We start from the raw sequence: 24033 nt of genomic DNA on the forward strand, positions 1-24033 counted from the left end.
TTTCCTTTGCTCTTACCAAAACAATGATCGAAATCATCATTGTTCCCACTCTGAGTCAAGAATATCCATCACAATCTCATTCTTGGAAAGTTAACAAAAACACATATGTGCGTTTACTTAGCACTCACATACCGCTGGGATCCTGTTTATTTCATCTTCCCAATGATGTGAGGAACAGCATTTTTCAGATTAGAACTTTAAGACTCAAGGAGGTTTGGGCTTCCCTGGTGGCGCAGTGGTTGAGAGTCCACCTGCCGATTCAGGGAACACGGGTTCGTGCCCCCGTCCGGGAAGATCCCACATGCCGCGGAATGACTGGGCCCGTGAGCCATGGCCACTGAGCCTGCGCGTCCGGAGCCTGCGCTCCACAAGGAGAGAGTGAGAGGCCCGCGTACCGCAAAAAAACAAACAAACAAAAAGACTCAAGGAGGTTTATATCATCTGCCTCAAAGTCATTTAACAAATAACTTGGCAGGGCCGAGATTTATACCCAGGTCTCCTAAATCCAGCCAGTTTACTAGCTGACTGTCCTCTGACCCTAAATTCCTTGAGTCTCAGACCTTTACCTCTGTGATCCTGTGACCACAGCCTCTGGCGTGGGCTGGGTCCTGAGCTGAGGACAGGGCTGGGAGCTTGGTGGGTGTCTGGTGCCCACGGCTCCTGGCTCTTACCCTCTCACACTTCCGGGGACCAGGGTCTGGAAAGCCTCCTCTTTCTTTGATTTGAACTGAAGTGAAAACCTCTCCCCCGCCTCCTGCCCTACACATGTTAACACACGCGCTGGGAGGAAATAGGAGACATGTTCTCACTGTGTTGTCGCACAGGAAGAGGGTTCTGAGGTGTTAACATATTCTTTCCAACTGGAGTTCTAATGAGCCCAGCAGGGGAGACTGTGTGCCAGTCCCGGCTCAGCTGTTCCCTCTCCCGGGGTCATCTGATGCTTCAGCCGTTCAGGGGCCCCTGAGTTTCCAGATGATGCTTCCCAGAGAGGGGGCGGGATTTCCAGGCTGCACACCCAGTTGTCCATACAAGTAAGGAGGAATGACAAGGCGTAGCGGTCCCTTCTCCACTGCTCTGATCCAGGTGAATACACATCTTCAAGAACATTGGCTCCTGGCAGTGGTTCCTTGCAAAACAACCCTCCAGTCATCGCGCGGTGCACGTGCAGCCTTTGGTCCGTCCAGTGAAGCTGTGCAGGCTTCAGAGCTGCCGCGCCCTCTCTGGGACTCTGGGACCTCAGACCTGCCTTGCCTTCCCGGCCTGCTTTGTCCCCCGGGGCCCGGCCTGCAGACTGAGTTTCCCAGACTTTGTCTGGGTTCAGCCAGTGGAGGAATCCGTGGGAAACTGGAGGCAGTAAGTTGGAAGGAGCCAGAGTACCGCTCTGTTTCTACCCCGCCTTCAGCAGCATTTCCAGCATCACTGTATCTCCCTCTAGGCCCTCAATCTCTCTCCTCCCCGTCTCTGTCTCTATCTTTCTGTGGCCGTCTTTCCCCTCACTCCCTTTTTCTCTAATTCCCTTCCCTCATGTCTGTTTGACCTAAAGGACCACCAACAAAGTGCTGCTGGGTAATACAGGACTTATTGGCTGTTCATATTGCCAGTGATCCCATATCTATTTTTGCAAGATATCTTAGAAATCACAGACTACTCCACACTCTGTCCCATTCTGGGGATGGTGCTGGCCTGTGCCGGACCTTCTTAGGCATATTAAATCTCATAGGTTAATTAATAATATGTAATACTTAGGGCATTTGGCTGGTAACACGATGGTCCACTTCATAAATTCTGGACACCAGATAGTCCAATGTAACCCTTGGCTATGAAATGACCACAGATTTTGAACTACTGGTTTGTCCTTAAGGCCTTGACATTACCATGGATTCCTAATTGTACCCCTGAATATCCTCAGGAAGTGGGGATTTTTGTTTGTTTGTCTGTTTCCCTTCTAGGAACCAACACCTGTAGACTTCTGCCCAAGGTTACAGGTTATTCTCCAATAATGCAGACTGTGGTGTGGGGTCCACCTTAAAGGCAAGTGCACTACAGGGACCTATTCATAAAGAGTCACTTGTTAGTGACAAAAAGAAACAACAGGAAATCCATGGGCATTAGTCAAAACCTATAGGGGAAATATAGTATTTATCCCTGAACAATCTGTGGTTTTGAAGAGTGGGATTTCATAGACAGTGTGGGATTCTGAACAACACTTTCTCGCTGCCCTCGTCCTATGCATGAGTCTGCGTGATGAACGCTGGAAATCTAGACCTAAATCTAGGCTAGGTTGTTCCTCAAGCATCCCACGATGGAGAGGGGGAGTGAAAGTAGCAAATGCATAATTGAAATGAATGTGAAATGTGCTGGCTGAGTCATTAACTCAGACTTAGCAAGTTGAGGAAGATCTTCATCACAGGGAGTGAAGCGTGAGATAGATCTGGACCATGGAAGGTACTTGGCCATGTTTGTTGACTGAATACATGAGCACATGAATGCCATACAAAGTAGATTTTTTAATCAACTAGAAACATGTGGGTCAACCAGAGGAAATAGCATAGTCGGTGCAATAGGAGAGAACATGTCGTTTTAAACCGGAGCATCCGAGTGTCTTTTTTGTAATCATTCTCCTGGATGTTTCTGAATTGGAATTTGCGATCCTGGAGCTTACGGCTTCAAGGTAAATAATGTGACAGCTGTGGAGAGAGAACACCTTTCTCATGTCCAGGTCCCAAGTTGGAATGCCCTGGGCAGAAGAAGAGGGAAGGTCCTCAGAGGTGAGCCAGGCAGTCAGAGCTAGGGGTTCCTTCACCTATAAACCCACAGCCTGGGCTCTGAGTGAGCCTCACAAGGCACCCCTCCCCCCCACCTACTACCCTGCAAGCCTGTCACCATGGAAGGTGATAGGAACCAGGGAGAGCAGGGCCTTTATTGTACAGAGGGAACAGCACAGGAGAGAAGTCTTGCCCTGGCAACACTGCTGTTCAGAGGCAGGACATTTTATTCAATACCATGAGTGCCTGATCGTCCATCATTCATTCATGTATCAGCAGGCATTTACGGAACACATACCTGTGCCTCCTGCTGTCCTAGGCCATGGAGGTAAAGCAGTCTGGGTCTCTGCACTGACACAGATCCCATTCTCGTGGGGAAACAGGAGAGGAAATGGACAATTACGATGGAGCATATGCTGAGGGCTGCAGCAGGCACAAGGGCTGCGCACACAGACTCTGCCCAGGGTGTGAGGGCTGGAGAAATTCCACTGGGGAGGTGCTGTAGTGAAGGTAAAAAGGTATCTCTCGTCATGTTCACAGTTGAATGAAATCTGTGTATGTGCGTGTGCGTGCGTGTGTGTGCATTTTCTGCTAGCAAGAGGTGGAATGAAAAAAAAAACCATTCAGGTTTTAGCCTATAGCTTTTGAAATCAACCCTGAGCCATGCTATGCCTTCATCTACATCTGGAGATCCAGGAGATGTGAAAAAATAGTAACAATATGGGAGTTTCTTTTGGGGGTGCTGAGGGAGGAGGAGATGAAAGGTTAATTTTTGAAAATAGGCAGTAGGAGAATTTGACATTTGACTAATATGCTGGAGTAGTATGCATCGTGTGTGTCTGCTTTTGTTCTAAGATACATCAACTTTTCTTCAGCAGAGGCCTAAGGGATCAGAAACAATGAGTTGATTTAAAATAAAGGTTATGAAAAATGGTAAGGCCCTGGAGACAATTTACGTGAATTTCCAAAGCCAAGAGATTGTCAGCTGGGGCCATGAAGCCAGGACTGGGCTTCCAGGGACAAGCTTGCTTATTTTTTTCCAAGTAAAACTGGGAATTGCTTTTTTTTTTTTTTTAATATTTCCTGAGCTAAAGTGGGTCAAGTCACTGGTGAGATCTCATTTGCCCATCAAGTCCTAGTGACCAGCTGTGAAAATGTGAAAAATGGATTAAAGTCAGCTCTGCTGGCTGTGTTTACAGAGTGCCAAAGAGCGGAATCCAGTTTTCTTGCCAATGAAATCAAAAAGTTATCCAAGTGTCGATGGACTGAGTGTTTTTGCAGTCCCCAAATTCCTGCGTTGAAACCCTGACTCCCATTATGATGGTATGTGGGGACAGGGCCCTTTGGGAGATAATAATGAAGTCGTGAGGGTGGAGCCCATGATGGGATTAGTACCCTTATAAGAAGAAACCAGAGAGCTTGTACCAAGGAAAGGAAATGTCATGTGAGGACACAGCAAGAAGGAGACTGTCTGCAAGTTAGGAAGAGAGCCCTCACTGGGCAGTGAAAGCCAGCACCTTGATCTTGAACTTCCCAGCTCCCAGAACTATGAGAAAGAAATTTCTGTTGTTTAAGACACCCAGCCTATGGTATTTTTGTTGCAGCAGCCCAAGCTGACGAAGATACAAGCTAACTTATTCAAATGTTTTAAACCATGCCCCAAACTCAGAATTACCAGCTTCCTCCCTTAATCAGCTCTTGTTCTTATCTTTCTTAGTTGATCGAATTGCCCACTTTCCCAGCCTAGAGGATCATCGAGTTACATGTGTCCTGTTCTCATCAGACACATTCAGTGACCAAGTCCAGCTGAAGTCTGCTCCCTACCCCTCCAAGACATCTGTTTTTTTCTTCCACAGAGAGCCTCCTACCAGATTTATTCTAGCTTTAGTGTTTCTCTTCCAAACCGTGTTTCCACACCATTTTATCACAGTGATCCTTTAAAAACAACCCAGAACTTAAGGCTATTTGTTCCCCTTTTGTCTATGATAAAGATGCAGAAATCCTCACACTGCATATAAGACCATTTCCAATTTGGCCACAGCCCACCCTTCTAGTTTCATCTTATGCCCCCCTCCCCTTCCATTCCCTTCCACCCCTGCATCCTTCTCTGCAATTAAAAAGACTTACTTCTTCCTCCTTCTCTACCTACACCTGCGTCCATGTCTCTGATTCTTTGCACACATGTTTTCTATGCTTAGAATGCTGCCTCCATCCTTTTTTGCCTGTAACCCATACCCCACACTCAGGGCCAGACTAGGGCAAGGAGAGTGAGGCCCCCACGGCACAACTGTAAGGTGCTGGCTCTCAGGATCATGTGGGTGCCTGAAAGCAAGTGTCGCCTTTGGTTTGCTCCCTGAGCCCTCGCTGGCCTCACTGTAGTCCCAGCCCCATCCCCTCTCCTTATTCCTCACCAGCTGAATGCTTCCTCCTTAGAAACCCTGCTTCTTCTCTCCAAGGCAGAGGTAGCAATGCTCTGCTTTTCAGCTTCCTGAGCTACAGAAAATAATCTCCTCAGATGTATTCCTTTGCATTCTGTTCACAAATCTGTTCCAACATAGATTCAATTCAATCCATTGGGCATTTAATGAGGATTTGCCATATTGTGTGAATAAACAAATAGCAGTGTAGCCATTTTGCTCTCACTTGCAAAGCTTCCCAAGATTGATTGAATCGAGTGCAGAGTGAGTGCTGATCAATATATCATACCCACATCGGTGTACGCTTAATCAGTTGACATCGGACTTGTTTTCTGTATCTGTGACAGTAGACATTTGTAGAGGAAGATTCTAAAACACAGGCAAACTCATTTTGCAAGTCCCTAAAAGATCATTCTTTCATTACAGAGCAAACAGATATGAGAAAGTCAACTCTTTAGGAGGTAATTTATGAAGATTAGAAGGTAATATCCTTTTTCAGTCATACAAGGTATTGATTATGTCAAATCCTCCAAAGCATCAAGGGTAGGCGAATAAACATCTACTTGCAATCCATCTAGCTTTAGTTCCTGTGTATATAAATAGTGTTTCTGTGACGTGGGAAGAAGCAGTTAATATTGCCACATATAGATCCACGGCCAGTGACAATGAGTAAATAGTTTGGGGAAAAGGTAAAGGAGCTTCTAAAGGGAAGGGCCAAGAGGGAAGTGCTGTTGGTTGAGAGCACACCCTCGAGGGCCTCCTAGTATGTCATGTGGAAATTAGAGGGCACAGTGTATCCCGAACACTATCCATCAGTTGCAAAGAGTTAAAGGCAGCTCTCTATATCATTTCTGGTTTATGAGTTTGCAAGGATTTCTCATGGTTGAAGAAAATGGTCAGAAATTGCAAACAAGCTCATTTAATGGATACCTTTTATTTCAGCCAATACTATGAATTTTTTGGGAAAATAATTGGTTTGCAACTTGTGTTAGCCAGGTCTCTTTTGGTTGACAGTGATAGAAACCAAAAGAGGGATTTTTTTTTTTTTCTTAAATAACTGCTAAGACAGGGTATATATAGCTTCAGCCATTCCTGGATCCAGTGGCTAGAAGGATAACATCAGAAATATGTGTATATTTTTTTAGCTCTGCTTTATCTGTGTTGTCTTCATCAACAAGCAGGCAAAGATGGCCACCAGAAGATCCAGTTTTATCAGCTTATAAACTTGTGAGAAAAGAGCTTCTAGTATGGCAGCAAAACGGTTGGTTGTGCCTCATCTTGGTGTAGTTCGGTTCATGTGCCTGTTTCGTAATCCATCACCGTGGATAGAGAGAAACTGCTCTGAATGCCCAGATCTGGGTTTCCTGGAGCCAGGAGTGGGATTAGACCTGCCGTTACATTGTGTGAGCTGAGAATAGGGGGTAATACCCCATTTGATCCAGTTTTCCAAGCTTGTTCATTCATTGGTTTATTCATTCATTTATCCTGCTTTTTATCCAGTCTGACATTCTCTGCTTTTCAATCTGTTTTATTTATATTGAATGTATTCATTGATCTATGGTCGTATTGAAGCCAACCATTTTGCTATTTGTTTTATATTTGTCCCATCCGTCTTCTGTTCCTCTGTTTTTTCTCCCCTGACCTCTTTGAATTAATCAGATATTTTTCATGTTCCATTTTAACTCACTAAATAGCCTTTTAAACTATAATTTTTCATATTAATGTGTAGTGGTTGCTCAAGGGATTATAATATACACCCTTATAACCTGCTTTGATTTAATACTGTACCACTTCACATAAAATATAAGAATCCTGAGCCAGTACCATATGACTGCATTTACTGTTCCCCTCAGATTTGTGTTGTCCTTGTACTTATCTTACAGGTACGTACCTTATAAACCCACAAAACATTATTAACATTTTTAAGCTAAATATTCCTGTGCCTTCGAAGAACTTAATAAGGAACAATTGACTTCCTTATCTGCTGATATACAGTTGCTACTCCATTATTAATGGTAATGTCCTATTAAGTCTCTGTGAACACTGAGTAAGTGAATGTTAAACTGTTGTCCCTAGGGAGATACAGGGTTAGGTTCCTGCAGGACTCTGGTCAACAACTAATTAACAATGAGCCTTGTTTTATGTGTGTTTATGTTTAAAGACACCTTAGTAATATATAGTGTCGACTCATTAACATTGGACTCAGGGCCAACAGAGCTGTAACTCGTGCCTGAATTAAGCTTACCTACACACATATTTTCTCATAAGGCACACATCACAGCCAACCGCACTTCAGTATTACATTTAGGGGACATTTTAAACAGCAAAATCCCAACCAAAGCACAGAAATGTGAAAACCATGGCACTAAATAAAATACAAAAAGGTCACTAGTTTACAGCATGAGTGCTGAAACAAGAAGGCAGCATGTCACTTCAAGTGGGAACAGTGCACATCAGGCAACTCAAAAGTTTCCCCACTCTGCACACGTCTGTGAAGGACTGCAAAATAGTTACAAATATTCATTTTGGGTTACACATTTAGTGAATAGGTAAATTCACCAATACAGAATCCATGAATAACGAGGATTGACTGGATGTATCGTTTCTGGTATCCTTCATTCCTTACAGAACTTAACTGCTGTCTGGTTTTATTTACTTTCAGCCTGAAGAAATTTCTTTAGCATTTCTTAAAATTCAGGTCTGCTGACAATACATCCTCTCAAATTTTGTTTCATTGAAATGTTTGTATTTTGCTTTCTCGTTTGAAGAACATTTTTACTTGATATAGAATTTTAGGTAGAGAGTTCCATTGTCCCTTCATCTCCATTGTTCCGAAAGAGAAGTTATTTATAAATACTACCATTGTTCCCCTGTATATAATATGTCATTTCTCTCTGGCTGCTTTGAAGACATTTTCTTTATCTTTGGTTTCCAGCAGTGTAACTATGATGACCTACTTATGGTTTTCTTTATATATATCCTGCTTAGGGTTCTCTGAGTTTCTTGGAAGTGTAGGTTAATGGTTTTCACCAAATTCTTGGAAGTTAGTATTTACTTCTTTATATATTATTTCTGGTATTTTTCTCTCCTTTAGGGACTTCAATTACACATATATTAGAGTATTTTATATTGTTCCATGTTCTGAGAACTTCAGTTTTTTTCAGACTTTTGTTTTCTTTTAAGTTCTCAATGACTTTTTTTTTTTAATGTATCTCATCTGTTGTTAAGCCCACCCAGTGAAATTTTCATTTCAAATGTTATATTTTAAAGTGCTAGATTTAATTTTGGTTCTTTTTTAAATACAGTTCCTCTTTCTCTGTTGGTATTCATCTTCTGTTCACTAATTAGAACCATCTTTTACTTTATGTCCTTGATCATGTATTTAATTACTGCTCACAACTCCTTGTTTGTTAATTACAATGTTGAGTTATCATATGGTCTTAGTCTATTGACTGATTTTTCTCTTGACTGTGGACCACATTTGATTGTTCTTTCCATGTCCAGTGATTATTTTGTACTAGACATTGTGGATGCTGCATAAACTCTGGATTATTTTGTCTTCCTTGGATGAGTTGCTTTTCGCTCTAGCAAGTGATCTAACTACTGGCTACTTAGCTTGAACTTGTGAATGTTCTGTTCTATCCTTTGTTAGGGTGGGTCAGTTTCAGTTTTTCTCTTAGAATGAATCCTTAGTCCTGGGAAATTGTCTTTACATGTAAGGCATGACCCTTCTTAGAAATCAACAGCCCAAGGTGTTGATCAACACTTTAAACTTAAGATTCAGACTCTGAACTCTATCTCTCCTCAAGCAGGTCACAGCTGAAATCTCACCTCAAGTTTTTCAATTTTCCTGCTGTTGCTCTCTGCTGGGTGACTTGGCGTCTCCCTTACGTATGCATAATTCAGATGCCAGTCAAGGATTTAAGGAGAGTTTACATGCAGATTTAGGGATTTCTCCTTCTGTAGATCCCTCCTTTGGACCATTTTCCTCTCCTTAAATTTTCAGCTATTCTGGAAGCCCCAAATTCTTCCTTCTGACACCCCAAGATAAAAGGCTGCATATTTTTGTTTGAGTTCTAGGCAACCTACACTGAGCATACTGGGATAGTTCTCAGAGGAAAAGCTAAATAAACATAGTTGTCACCAATGAATTTTCTCTCATTCAAGCATTGAATCCATTCCAATTTCTGCTTGCTTTGATTGTTCTCCAGTGCCAAAAGAAAAGTTGTTCTTTGTTTCGTTTTGTTTATCACAATTGTATCATTGTTATCTGCATGAAGCTTAATCAGATATAAATTATTTCACAATTACTGGAATTGGAACTTTCATTTATTCTGTCTTTAACCCATTTATTCAATGAGATACTTCCAACCTATGAATTGAATCTGTCAGTGGTGGTATAGGCAGCCGCATGGGGAAATGAGAAAGTGGGTATTTGGAGAGACCCTCTTGAGATGGCTGGAAAAGACATCTTCCTGGCAGAAAAGCAAACTGAGTAGAAAACATTTGGGGAGAGAACAAAGATTTTCTCTTGGTGAAGTGGGAAAAGGTTACACAGTATGTAAGCAATTGTTCTCAGAGAGAGCAAAACGATTCCCTACAACTCTGAGATAACCAGTGAGTGCTGGTAAGGTTTAAGTTTGGTGAACTTTTATACATGTGTTTGTTTATTGTTTTGTTTTGTTTTTGAGCAGCTTTGATATGGAGAAAATTAGGGGTTTATAATAACAAAACCAAGCTTAGTTCAGTGATCTGGTTTTCTCAGAAAATCTTTATTCCTTTTGGTTTCCCATCTTTTCCATTTAAAATAATCATAATTTATTATGTATATATAATTTATTATATTAATTTTATAAATTAAATAAATGATATAGTTGAAGGTATACATATATGATATTATATATATGTATTATTTGGATAGATACATACTTTCCTTCCTTTCTTTCAGTACTTCTGCCAGAGCTGAAACCCATGGACTTATTGAATGTCTTATTCTCCATGTCTATGTTCTATACAACATTGCTTCTGATGAAGGAAACTATTTTACAGCAAAATAAGTGTGCAATGGACTCATACCCATGGAATTTACTAGTCTTACCATGTATCACATTACACATAGGCAGCTGGTCAGAGAGACGGGAAGTGGTTTCATTCAGAGTTGATTGTAGTACCAGTTGGGAGGAAGCATGCTGGAAACCTGATGTTGAATATACCTTCAATAAGTGACCAACATACAGTGCTGTTTCTCATAGCCTGAATACACAGGTCTGGGAATCAAAGGACGCGATAACCAACTCACAGATAATTGGCTTCCCATCCTTGCCATTTTAGGTTTAATTTTCCACAGGCGGAGTGCTTCCAACAGAGTGCACAGGTAGGGTAAATAGGAAGTTTAGCGTACCACCTGGTCATTTGGGGGCTGTTTATGCCATTAAACCAACAGGCAAATAAGGTTGTTCTTCTGCTGGCTGAAGTGATAGGTCTTGATTATTTAGGGTAAATTGGGTTGCTGCTACATAAGGCTGGCATTCCAGATCATACTTCAAACCTGAGATCCTCTGGAGAAGCCATTTCTTAGTTCTATGTTCAATAAGAAACCATACCAATCATATGAGGGCAGGGCCACCCAGTATTCAAACCCTTCACGAATGACGTTTCATATCACCACACAAGGTCAAGAACCCTGACCAGCTTGGACCCTGACTGAAAACAAAGGGAGCATGAAATGGCAGTGGGAGAGGACAGTTATAAGTATCAACAGTGACTCGTTACAGAAATGGAACTGTTTTCCCACATGACCTCTGAATAATACATTCAAGAAGAAAAGGATACTGATTTTGGTGAACTTCTAGCAACCTCTACCACACTGCGGCAGTGATCATTGGTCTTATTTTGATTAATGATCGTGTTAGAAGTGAATCGGGGCATGGTTTATTCCAAAATCAGAGTCCCTTGTCTTTACATGTGTTTTGAAAAAAGTTGAAAATTAGGTTTTTACAAAATTTTCCAGCTAGAATGCAGATAGCCTGAAAATGAAGTGGCAGTGGAAGGGAGAGAGCGAAGTCAGGCCGCAGGTAACAAAACAGAGTAGATGCCGACTGTCAGTAAGCTTCAAAACATGATTTACTGAGTTGAAGTATAGAGGAAAATGGAATTTGCTGATCCGGGGCCAGCCACTGATCCATCAGACCCACGCCCCTGGCTGTGGGGTTTTTTGCGGGGGAGGCAATTGTTATCTCTCTGTGAGAGGATCTTACTTCATGTGAACAAAGACGACGCTAAGGCATGGCGTGCCATCCGTTTGCAGGAGCCTCTGGGCTGAGCTGCCGTGCTGAAAGCTACAGCCAGGCAGGAGTCACAGCTCAATCTCTGGGCCTGAAGTGGCGAACAGTGGCTTTTTCTTTCACTCTCTCTGAATGACCACCTTGAAGGCAAATCAACAGGAGTGACAGGGGAAGAGAGAGCCATGTGGCCATGCTGTCTGCCAGCCAGAAGGGGGAATTCAATAGCTCTCTTCTCAACTGAGCCAGCTTTTCTGAAATCCACTGACATTTCTGCCTGTTAGAGAATGGGAACACACGCCTTTCATTCCTGAGTTGAGGGGTGGTGTTTTGTCTGCAGTGCCCTTGCTCTCCTGGCCTGATTGTTTGCTGAGTGAAAAAAACAATTAAATCTCCCATTCAAGGAGAGCCTGTTTGGGTCTGAAGAGCTGTTTAAAACCAGAGAGCTTTATCATATTAATGAGCACTGCCGCGAAGATTAATACCAGGAAAAGGGATTCCCTAGAGAATTGAAGAGCCGAGCTGAGAATATTAGGATGTTATGATCTTCACACGATAGAAGATGACGGATAAAATGGCACATTACCCCCAGAGATAGGGACTTTTGTGTTAAATAGGCATGAAAATGAACACATATATATTTCACATAACTTGATAGATAATACAAACTCAGCTGTAATGCGCACACACTTATAACTAATTATCTGCCTAAGATCCGCTTTGTGGGAGACCCAATGCTGGCCTTCCCCGGACAATAGGAGTCAGAACTGGGAACGTAGGAATAAGAGAGGCAGAGGGGTAGACCAGCTCCAGGTGGTAGAGGGGTGCTCGCATCAAATGCTGGGACAAACACAAATTTCAGAGCCAGAAGCAGGGTTGAAGACAAAGCTACAGTTCCAGGAGCTCGTAGGAGAGATGGGAGGCAATAGTGTTTTGGGGAGGATAGGTCAGTAGAAAGGGAGGCCCTGTCCAGGCTATAGGCATGCACAGCTTTGGGGCTGGGCTTGGTCACCTGGTAAGAGATGTGATGCATGGACCCATCTGGCTCAAAGGGCCAGAAGTGAGTGGATGGCTTGTCAGATTCATACAAATTTAGCTTCTTCTTTAAAAAAAAAAAAACCTCTCTCTCTCTCTCCATGTATATATACATATATATATCTCAAAGTAGCTCAAAATGGGATGTGGTCAGTCTTCACAAGTGTAGACTGCAAGTTGATTGATATGGTTCAATTAGTGGTTACTTTTATTTTTTACTTAATTAATTAATTAGTTTGTTTGTTTACTTACTTATTTTTGGCCATGCTCTGCAGCTTGCGGGATCTTAGTTCCCCAACCAGGGATTGAACCCAGTGCCTGGCAGTGAAAGCACGGAGTCCTAACCACTGGAACGCCAGGGAATTCCCTATTGGCTACTTTCAGAAAAACACATATTTGCAGTACTCACTCTCACACCAAGAACAGAAAGTATGAAGGTTATATTGGGTCTGCTTGAAAGGCTTCGGGTCACTTACGATTTGTTTATTAAATATTAATGGGATTCTTGAGCCTTTAACTGTTTAGCTTTGTTTAGTTGGTTAACTGCCTTTCACCTCTGAGAAAAGGTCTTGGGTGAATAATGACACCAGGACCCATATTCTTGTGCCTCTGAACCTCAGGAAGACCCAGGCAATGGGAAAGCCAACTGAAGAAGCCTCAAAGACCAAGTTTGCTATTATTAGTGGATTATGGATTGAGAATGAAGCTCACAATAATAATAGAAAGCCCTCCATTAAAGGGATTTTTCAGAATCAAGGCACTGCGGTATCAGTGGAGGACGGAAAACACTGGACTTGAGGTAATTTGGCCACTTACTAGCTGTGTGGCTTTGGGGCAAGTTAGTTAACCTAGTTGAACACGAGCCCTGTACTGAGGAAGAAAGCAGTAACTGATCTGAAGGGCAGTTTGGGGAATGAAAAGAGATTTAAGGAGTTACGTCACACGTATAACGCAGTCAGCACAACGCTCAGATGTAGTAAATTCGTACTAAATGGCAGTAGTGCGGCAGAATTGATTACCTTGAACCTGGTAGCAGGGGACAGAGAAAGTAATTATGTCTTTATGGGTCCCACTGAGTTGAAGGGCCCTAGAAAAGAGAGTCAGGAAAGCCTGAGAACTGGCTTCAACAAGCCCACAGTTTTGGAATCAGCATCCATCTCTGCCCCAGTCAGAGAAAGATTGTGATCTATTCTGAGCTCCAAGAGCTGAGGGTGAGACGGGTGGGAAGGTGGAACAGAGGTGGCAAGACAGATGGGCTCAGAGTGGCAGTAAGGAGCCAGATCTTGCGGTGGGAGTGGGTCGGGGGGTGTCCGAGTCTCAGACACTTCACCTCTGAGAAGCCAGAAGAAACATGCAACAGGGCACCATGCAGGAAGCTGATGCAGCAGCGTTATTACAGGGGAACATTCTGCCTCTGCTGGTTTCTGCTTGAGCTCTGCTGTTGCATGATGATGGCAAGAAGAAAGACCCTGGTAGACCAGAGTACAGGTAGCTGGTGATGCTAGTGCGCCTGACCCTGTACTTTCATCATCCCAGTGGCTCCGGGGAAAGAGGTGGAGTCTTTTAGAGCCCAATTTGTTGGATAGAGACAGAAGCAATTCCTCAAGACTGCTGAATGAAAATGCTGACAGCTCAGAGATGGTACCTTGGCTGACCAGAGAGGAATGCATGCCTCCTCCCATTTTCTCCACCTGGACATACATCAAGAGTTAGACAGTTAGGGGGATCAAGTTGATCAGGGCTGGAAACCCTGTGTGACTGAGGTCTCCACTCACCACCCTCTCAGAGCAAACCTTAGAGGAACCAGCATTCTGGGACCCAGCTATATCCCACTCACACCTAGATTAGCAATCACTCATGGGTCAGTTAATAGAAGGAAATTGAAAAGGAGTCCTAGAAGCATTGATGGAGTTTAGGGGCACCTGATATCTTTTTTATTTTGAATCCTAAACTCGGGTTACTTTTGCCTATAAATGTTCTTCAAACCTGTATGTAGAGAGTTGATTTAATTTGCCCAAGGCAAATTTGTGTGCACGTATAATTCAGCTAATACTTCTAGAAAGGTAAACTTAAGTTTCTGATCTGGATAAATAATCATAAAACCTAGACTATTAAAATAATTAGGTATTGCCATTCTATTGCAAACTATATTTAGGACTAGAACCTGAGTTCTATTTACTGAATCAGATGCTGGCATTGTGGTGCATTATGAATTTTCTGGGACACTTTCAGCTTTACGTAGTCTGTCTAATAAATACATTCACTTTTTAAGACAGCTTTATTGGTATATTATTGACATAAAATAAAGCACATATATTTAAATATAAGATTTTATAAGTTTTGATGCCCATTATCTCAAGCAAGGTAATAAACATATCCATCACTTCCAAAAGCTTCCCTGTGTTTCTTTGCTTCCTTACCTCCCTGCCTTCATGGCTTCCTCAGGTAACTGCTTATACACTTTCTGTCACTATAGATTAGTTTGCATTTTCTAGAGTTTTATATACATGAAATCACACAGTATGTACTGTTGTTTCTTCTCCCACCATTTACTCAGTATAGTTATTTTGAGATTCGTCCATGATGTTTCCTGTATCAGTAGTTCACTCTGTTTATTGCTGAGTAGTATTCCAGTATAAGGATATACCACCTCTGCATATCCATTCACCTGTGAATAGGCATTTGGATTGTTTCCAGTGTTGACCTATTACAAATAAATCTTCCAAGAATATTGACATGCAAGTCATTGAAAGGAAATATACTTTTATTTCACTTGGGTAAATATTTAGGGGTAAAATAGCTGGATCGTATGGCAAGTATATGTTTGGCTTTTTAAAACACTACCAAACTGTTTTCCAAAATAGTTGTACCATTTTACATTGCCATCAGCAGTGTGTAACAGTTCAACATCCTCGTCAGCACTTGATATAGTCAGTATTTTTTATTTTAACCTCTTTCAAAGGTGTGTAGAGGTATCTTATCATGGTTTAATTTATAGTTCCCTAATGGCTAATGATATTTAACATGCTTTCCTATTTATGCATATTTTAATCTGTATATCTTAATAATACATATACTATTATATATATGATTGGCCAACATTTTCACCTAGTTCATGGCTTGCCTTTCATTCTCATTACAGTGTCTTTTGAGGGGGAAAAGATTTCAGTTTTTATGCAGTCAAATTTATCCATTCTTTCTTTTACAGATTATGCTTTTAGCGTCATATCTATGATATGGGGTATAAGATCAACACAGTTTTTCCTTATGTTTTCTTCTAGAAATTTTATAGCTTTAGGTTTTACATGATACACCTCTCCATTTATCTATTTCTTCTTTAAATTCCCTTAGCAATATTTTGTAGTTGTCAATGTACAATCCTTGTACACTTTGTCAGATGGACTCCTGAATATTTCATCTTTTGATGCTAGTTTAAAGGGTATGTCAATTCCTGATTGTTTACATAGAAATACACTTTATTTTTGTATCTTGATCTTAGATCCTGAAACTTGGCACTTTTTAGTTCCAGTAGCATTTTTTGTGGGTTCCATTGTATTTTCTATGTAGATTATTATGTTGTCTGGTAATAAAGACAATTATTACTTCTTTCTTTTCAATCTGGTTGCATTTGAATTCTTTATTTTCTACCTGATTGCATAGATTACACAGAATGCCCAAATACAATGTTAAGTGGAAGCGATGATAGATGATATTCTTAACTGTTCCTCATCTTACAGAAAAAGCTTTCAGTCTTTTACCTGTAAATAAGGTGATAGCTGTCAGCTGTAGCTGACACCTTATTTTCATAGCTGCTCTTTATTTGATTGCAGAACTTCCTCTCTATCCTAGAATGCTGATCGTTTTGTTTACTTTAAATTTGGAATAGATGTTGGATTTTTTTTTTTTTTTTGCGGTACGTGGGCCTCTCACTGCTGTGGCCTCTCCCGTTGCGGAGCACAGGCTCTGGACGCACAGGCTCAGCGGCCGTGGCTCACAGGCCCAGCCGCTCCACGGCATGTGGGATCCTCCCGGACCGGGGCACGAACCTGTGTCCCCTGCATCGGCAGGCAGACTCTCAACCACTGCACCACCAGGGAAGCCCCAGATGTTGAATTTTTAAAATAATTTTTCCATCTATTTAGATGCTTATATGGGTTTCCTTTCTTTTTTTGTTTCTTTGTTAATATGGTGAATTATATTGATTGCTTTACTAATGTTAAACCAAAATTGCACTACTGGGATAAAATTCACTTGATCATAATATTTTATTATTTTATTTTAAAATTTACTTTGCTAAAATCTTGTTTAGAATTTTTGCATCAGTGTTCATAAGGGATATTAGTATGTAGTTTTCTTTTCTTGGAATGTCTTTGTCTGGTTTTGAAGTAAGGATATTGCTACCCTCATAGACTGAATTGGGAAGTATTCTTTCCTCTTCAAATTTCTGGAAGAAAATTCTGAGTTAGTATTATTTCTTCCTTAAACATTTGCTATAATTCACCAGTGCCGCAATCTAGGCCTGGAGTTTTCTCTGTGGGAAGGTTTTAAGCTACAAATTCAACTTTATTTAATAGATACAGGACTCCTCAAGTTATCTATTTATTCTTGAATGAGCGTTGGTAGAATATATCTTTTGAAGAATGTGTTCTTTTCATCTAAATTGTTGAAATGATTGGCATATCCTTTTGTTATCTATAGAATCTAGAATGATATTACCTCTTTCATTATGGTATGAATAATTTGTCTTTCTGTCTTTTCTCTCTCTCTTTCCTTTCTTTCTCCCCCCTTCCCTCCTTCCTTGCTTGCTTCTTTCCTTTCCTCTCTCTCTCTTTTCCCTCTCTTTCTCTCTTTTCCCCCTCTCTCTCTCTTTCCCTCTCTCTCTCTCTCTCTTTCTCTTTCTTCCTGATTAGTCTGTCCAGAGGTTTATCAATTATATTGATCTTACAGAACCAGCTTTTGGTTCCATTGTTTTTCTGTCTGTTTTTTGTTTATTTGCTTTCAATTTTATCAATTTCCTCTTCCTCATCTGTAATGTCTCCTTTCTTTGACTCAATTTATGTTTAAGGCACAAATGTTTAAAAGCATTATGTCTTCTTAATGAATTGACCCCATTTATCATTATGAAATGATATTTATCCATGGTAATATTCTTTGCTCTGAAATCTACTTTGTAGACTAATGTAGATATGACAGCATCCTTTTGATTAGTTTTAATACAGTATATTATCTTTCCTTTCTGTTTGTGTCTTTATACTTAAAGTGAGTTTCTTGTAGGCAACTTATATTTGGGTCTTGCCTACCACTCCAAATCTAATAATCTTTGTCTTTTAATTGTGATGTTTATGCCATTTACATTTAATGTGATAATTGATTATTGGCTTAAATCCATTACCTTGCCATTTGTTTTCTATTTTTCCTCTCTTTTTTGTTTCCTTCTTCCTCTTTTTCTGCCTTCTCTTGCATTAACCGAGTGTTTTTTACGTTTCCTTTTTTAATCTTTCTTGTTACAAACATTCTTTTCAAGTATACACAGAATATTTACCAAGGTAGACCATATTCTGGACCATAAAGCAAGTTTCAGTAAATTTAAAAGGAGTCAAGTCATACAAAATATGTTAGTAGTGTTTGATTTCTAATTATATTGGTACTATAATTATATATTATACTACCATCTTATAGCATCAAAATCAGATCCTTATGGTCCATTCAATGAAGTTGACATCTATATGTGTGGCAGATGCTTAGGGCCCCTTTGGTCTTGACACAGAAATGAGAAGCTAACAGAAGGTGGAGGGGATTAGGAAGAGTTACTGAAGGGAGACATTAGAGGATATGGGTTTCTTTGATCTTGGATTTCTTTGATCCTCTGAAACACTGCTTCTGCAATGATTTTCTGCCAGTTAAGTATCAGGTGATTCAGATAGCTTCCAGGGAAGAATATAAAGGAGATTAGAATTATATGGAAAAGCCAAAGGAAACATTATTCAAGTCTATAAAATCCCCATGGATATGAAAAGGGTTACTGGGATTGCCCCACAGACCCCTGAAAACTAGAACTATTTCTGCATTCTGCCTGTCTTTTCAATGTAAATACCACAGGATAAAGGATTAGAACAAATGAGATGAGATTTAGTTTTACATTTCACTCAGTTCAAATTATAAGCTTTTTTGAATAAATGTATGGATTAAAAGTTGTCTGGCCAGGTAGATAGGATAGCACAGATCCAAAGTATAGAATTGTCTATGGAGTGACTGGTGAAATTAGGGGTGATTGATAACTGATTCAGAACTGGATTTCTATTGGTGTGACCTAATGAGACAGGTGTGATGTAAAAATAGACAATGCAGTTCTGGGTATGTTTTTGTAACTCATCACGAACCTTTGTGGCCAGTTCACCTCTAGGGAAGGCAAATGTAATCTATGAAAATTTTTGATTTCAGTGATTAGATTTAGATTTGGTCATTTAGCAGAAGTTAGGAAATACAAATATTTCTTCTGGGAAGTTGATAATAGCATACACCTTGGCTTAAAACAGGCAACATTACCCAGTAACACAGTCATTAAGCACAAAGGCCTGCCTACTCCTTTCGCTGGTGCTTTCAGCTCTCCAACCCAGCTCTTAGGAGGTAGGAAACATGACAACAGGAATGCATCCACATTTTATGCAGCTGGCAGCACAACGACATTTTATACACATGCTACCAGTTTCCATTCAGTGGAGATCTAATCTCAGTACCTTTGGATTCTTTTCCATAGTTCATTACGTTCTAATCAGTTATGGCTCTTATGAAAAAGAACTCCTCTGAGACTCTCAGAGTAGAACAAATCCATAAATCAAACACAATGGAATTTTATTATTGTTTTCTTTTTGTTTTTCTCTCCTGTCTGCACATCTCCACTGGCTTGGAAAAGAGATGAGCTATAAAACATCTAGGCTAGTGCAAACCACCTGCTTGGGAACATTTTCAGCCAATATTATGGAGAAGCATTGGGACCAGAGAACTGTGCCCCATCCAATGCAATCTGTTATCTCAATTATTCTTAGAGAGAACTTCTCATAGATATTTTATCAACAACACCTTCGGCTACCCCGTAAATTCAGGCATCAGAGGCCAATTACATAAAGTAGATGTAAAAGATATGGAACACAGAATTTCTGAATCGGATACAACCTGTCTCCCCTCATTAACATCCCTATTTCTAGATGAAACTTATTGGCCTACAAAAACAAAAAAAGTGTTTCTGAGTAAATTAATTGTATAAACACAAGTCCCTGGAGAATGATTAAACTATTTAGGAGACAAACAACTCTTCAAGATTTGCAGAAGCACTGCTTCTTTAAAAAAAGAGTCATGCTTATCACAGATGTCTCATCTCTTCATTAAAGCAGATCCCCTAAGGATCTTTGCTAGCAATGTTTTGTTGACCCAATTCCAATGACTCTATGCATTTGAAAAAGAATTCCATTTATTTTGAAATATTCGGTAATCCATAATCCCAGAATAATGATTTTATTGAGTTGGTTTGACATTACAGCTTCAACTTTTACTGACAGCATCGAAGAAATAGCTTTATTATTATAAAATCCAAGATTTTCTTCAGAACACCTTCCACTTATTTCTCAGTGTCATAGAGATGATAAATTTACTTTAGAATTAATTGATGGCAAACATTTAGTTCTCCTGAAGGATTTATATCAAACTTCCTTGTGAACAGTGAAAGGTATATAAGGAGCATGTTTTCTTTTTGCTCTGGTCACAAGTGATTTGAGAACCAATTTCACAGCTAAACTTATGTTTAAATAGTCTCTCCAGGAGATTCCTGTGCATGGGAAAGTTTGAAAAAGCATTGCTCTGCATTATTTATGACAACATCTTTACTAGGGTATTTTCTTCACTCTTCTTAGGGGACAAAATTTGGCGATTCAAATCTGATGCTGTCACGCCACTATCTTTTAAAGCTACTTGTTATGGACTGAATGTGTCCCCTCATAATTCATATATTGAAGTCCTAACACTCTGTCCTTGGAGATTGGACCTCTAAGGAATTAATTAAGGTTAGATGAGGTCATAAGGGTGGAACCCTGATCCTATAGGATTAGTGTCACTTTAAGAAGAGACACTAGAGAACTCCCACCCCAACACCCCATCTCCTCCCTCTCTTTCTCTATTTCTTTCCCTTCCTGCACACAAAGAAGAGGTCATGTGACCACACAGTGAGATGGGTGGCTGCCTACAAGCTAAGAGAAGAGACCTCAGGATGAAACTTACCTTGCTGGCACTCTGGTACCTTGATCGTGGACATTTCAGCCTCCAGGACTGTGAAAAATAAATTTCTGTTGTGTAAGCCACTCAGTCTGTGGTATTTTGTTATGGCAGCCCAAGCAAACTAATGCACTACAGTACTTTAAATCCATTTCATGCTGGACAGTAACAAGTTAAAAGAGTTAGAATATGAGGATTTTATTTTTAGTTCAATTATTGTCTTATCATTTAACCTTAAATTCGCTTTTCCACTTCATTCACCTCAGTGATTTGCAAGATATCTGAATTAGACAATAAGTTTAATGAGCTTTATTTCTTTTGTGTGTATAGATTCTTCAGGGTTGGAAGAGAGCTTAATAATCATCCAGGAAAAACATTTCATTTTATAAATGAGAAAACTCAAGTCTAGAGAGCTAATTGATCATAGGAACGAGAGCAAAGCCCATATCCCTGGACACTCAATCCTGTTGATCGTTTCCTGATGCCAACACATGGCACCAGCTCCACGTTCTTGATTGCCTACAAGCTAGCTGGTTAGAAGACAGCTATATTCAATCCCATTCCATTATTCAGTGTGACTTGTCTTACGCGGAACCCTAGCCACAATGTAATTACACTGTGATTTACATTTTAAAAAGGAAGTCCAACAGACCTGAGTTCACATTTGGCGTTGTCCCATGTGACCAGGGCAGGTGCCCAGCTTTTATGAAGTTCAGATTCTTGTCTGTAATAGAGAGGAAGCAATACCTGTGTCATGAGTTGCTTGTGGGAATTCAGTGGACCATTCTCATGAAGCACCCAGCATAGAGTCTGGGGTGTTCCATAGATGTTGGTTGTCTGGACCACGTATTTTCTTTTCCTATACAATCAACTATTACCAAGGGGTAAACTTTTACTTGAGTTCCTGTCTGGTCACTTTCTTTCCTATCAGTATGGTTTTAAAGAGCGTTACCTGACTGGCCTTGGAAGAAGTAAAAGAAGTACAGAGAATCTGAGATAGACCTGCTAGTGACTGCAGCAGTCGAGATTGGAAATCAGGGGGTAATTGCCAGGAGCAGGAAGGAGGGGAATTAAAACTCAGATTGGGAAGTCCCTGTATGAGATGAACTCATAAGCAATCTGAAGGTCAGTCACTTACATGGAAAAAGAACAGTTGCAGGAAAATGAATTTCTCCTGTGTGATGGGGCTCTGGATGTGATTTATGAGGGAGCTCCAACCGAGGATTATTTGATAAGCTGACTGCATGGTGCCTTGGACCTTTGATGAGGCAATTGCATAAAGGCCTGTGATGCGAACATGCCATGAGACAGAAGTTAAATGTAAAGCACAAGAGCAGCTGCTGCTTTTTTATTAATTTACAAAAGTTCAAGTCGTGTGCAAGTTCTCAGATTTGGTTCGAAGCAAATAAATCTGTTATCTTGAGGTGAGTTGCAATTTCCCAGGAGAGAATGTAACCCTTGAATTAATATTTTTTCATATGCTAGAAAGATATTTTTTCATTTAAATTTTGATCAAAATACTAGATGCATATGTTTTTAAAAAATCAAATAGTTCAAAAGTTATTTAACAAAAAAGGAACAGGCTTCACCTTCTGATCCCCAGTTCCTAACCAGAGAGGCTACAACTTTTTCAGTCCTCCTTTTATTGTTTCTCTTCCAGATAATATGTTTATAGTAATACATATATATGGAATCTAAGAAAAAAAATGTCATGAAGAACATAGGGGTAAGATGGGAATAAAGACACAGACGTACTAGAGAATGGACTTGAGGACATGGGGAGGGGGAAGGGTAAGCTGGGACAAAGTGAGAGAGTGGCATGGACATATATACACTACCAAACGTAAAATAGATAGCTAGTGGGAAGCAGCCGCATAGCACAGGGAGATCAGCTTAGTGCTTTGTGACCACCTAGAGGGGTGGGATAGGGAGGGTGGGAGGGAGGGAGATACAAGAGGGAAGAGATAGGGGGACATATGTATATGTATAACTGATTCACTTTGTTATAAAGCAGAAACTAACACACCATTGTAAAGCAATTATACTCCAATAAAGATGTAAAAAAAAAATAGGTCATAACTTATCAGTTGTAAAGCATATATGCTGACTTGCTAATATAAAAGAGGAAAATCTTGGTCACTTTTTCTTCCCTCTCCCTTCCAGGGTCACTGTACATAGAATGCAGCAGGAACTCCATAAGTCCTAATTTTTGATAATTATAGTTTGTGTTTTTATCTTGGTTCTGCTTATAATTTTAAATGATATATTTAAACCTCTATTTCTTCTTGCATCAACATTAGCAGATGACTGAATTTATACCGTCAAAGTTGGGCCCTTTAGCAATCACATCCTTTTCTGTATTTCCTCTCCATCTTGCCCTCCATACTCCAATTTCTATAACCTAAAACATCACTTTCATATGGTGAAGATCAAGAACTCAGTCATGGTGTTCACTAACCAAAGTGAGGGCTTCTTTACTTTTTTCTATAGGTTAATTCTAAAACTTGGAGTTTTGTAAATTAATATATTATGTGTGTACACACACATAATATATTATATATATTATTATATTACTATATATTTTATATATATATATATATATATATACACATATGTCCTATCCTATCACGACTATGTACCATTTTCAGCCTGCAGAGCCCTATTGTATACTAAGGTTTTGTTTCCTTCTTGGGAATGATGCCACTAAAGAGAAAAGATTCCTTGAATGTAGATTAACTAGGTTTCTCTCTCTCTCTCTTTCTTGATGACTCTATTAATGGCTCAGAAACACTCGCATTTTATTCTGCCTCATATTTGGGTCCTGAGTTTCTTCCCCCGACTTGGAGTTCCTTCCTTCCTTCTTTCTTTCCTTCCTTCTTTCCTTCCTTTTTTCCTTCCTTTCTTCTTCCTGGTGATAAAACAATAATATGTCTTGGGGCTTCCCTGGTGGCGCAGTGGTGGAGAGTCCGCCTGCCGATGCAGGGGACACGGGTTCGTGCCCCGGTCCGGGAGGATCCCACATGCCGCGGAGCAGCTGGGCCCGTGAGCCATGGCCGCTGAGCGTGTGCTTCCGGAGCCTGTGCTCCGCAACGGGAGAGGCCACAACAGTGAGATGCCCACGTACCGCAAAAAAATAAATAAATTAAAAAAAAATAATAATAATATGTCTTTATCATACCCTCAGGCTTGTCCAGTCCATCAACAATTCCATCTATTAGAGCATCTAGTTCCTCTACTGGAAACTTGCTTCCTTGGATCCCTTCAAACTCC

The 24033-nt window shown here is 40.4% G+C and overlaps 1 long non-coding RNA gene across 1 annotated transcript in view; it reads right to left on the reverse strand.

Annotated features, from left to right (window-relative positions):
- LOC125961430 (uncharacterized) overlaps nt 1-24033 on the reverse strand; it is a 195714-nt gene that overhangs the window by 45929 nt on the left and 125752 nt on the right. The window lies entirely within an intron of this gene.

The sequence above is a fragment of the Orcinus orca genome, chromosome 16 (genome assembly GCF_937001465.1).
Source record: "Orcinus orca chromosome 16, mOrcOrc1.1, whole genome shotgun sequence".
Taxonomy (NCBI): Eukaryota; Metazoa; Chordata; class Mammalia; order Artiodactyla; family Delphinidae; genus Orcinus; species Orcinus orca.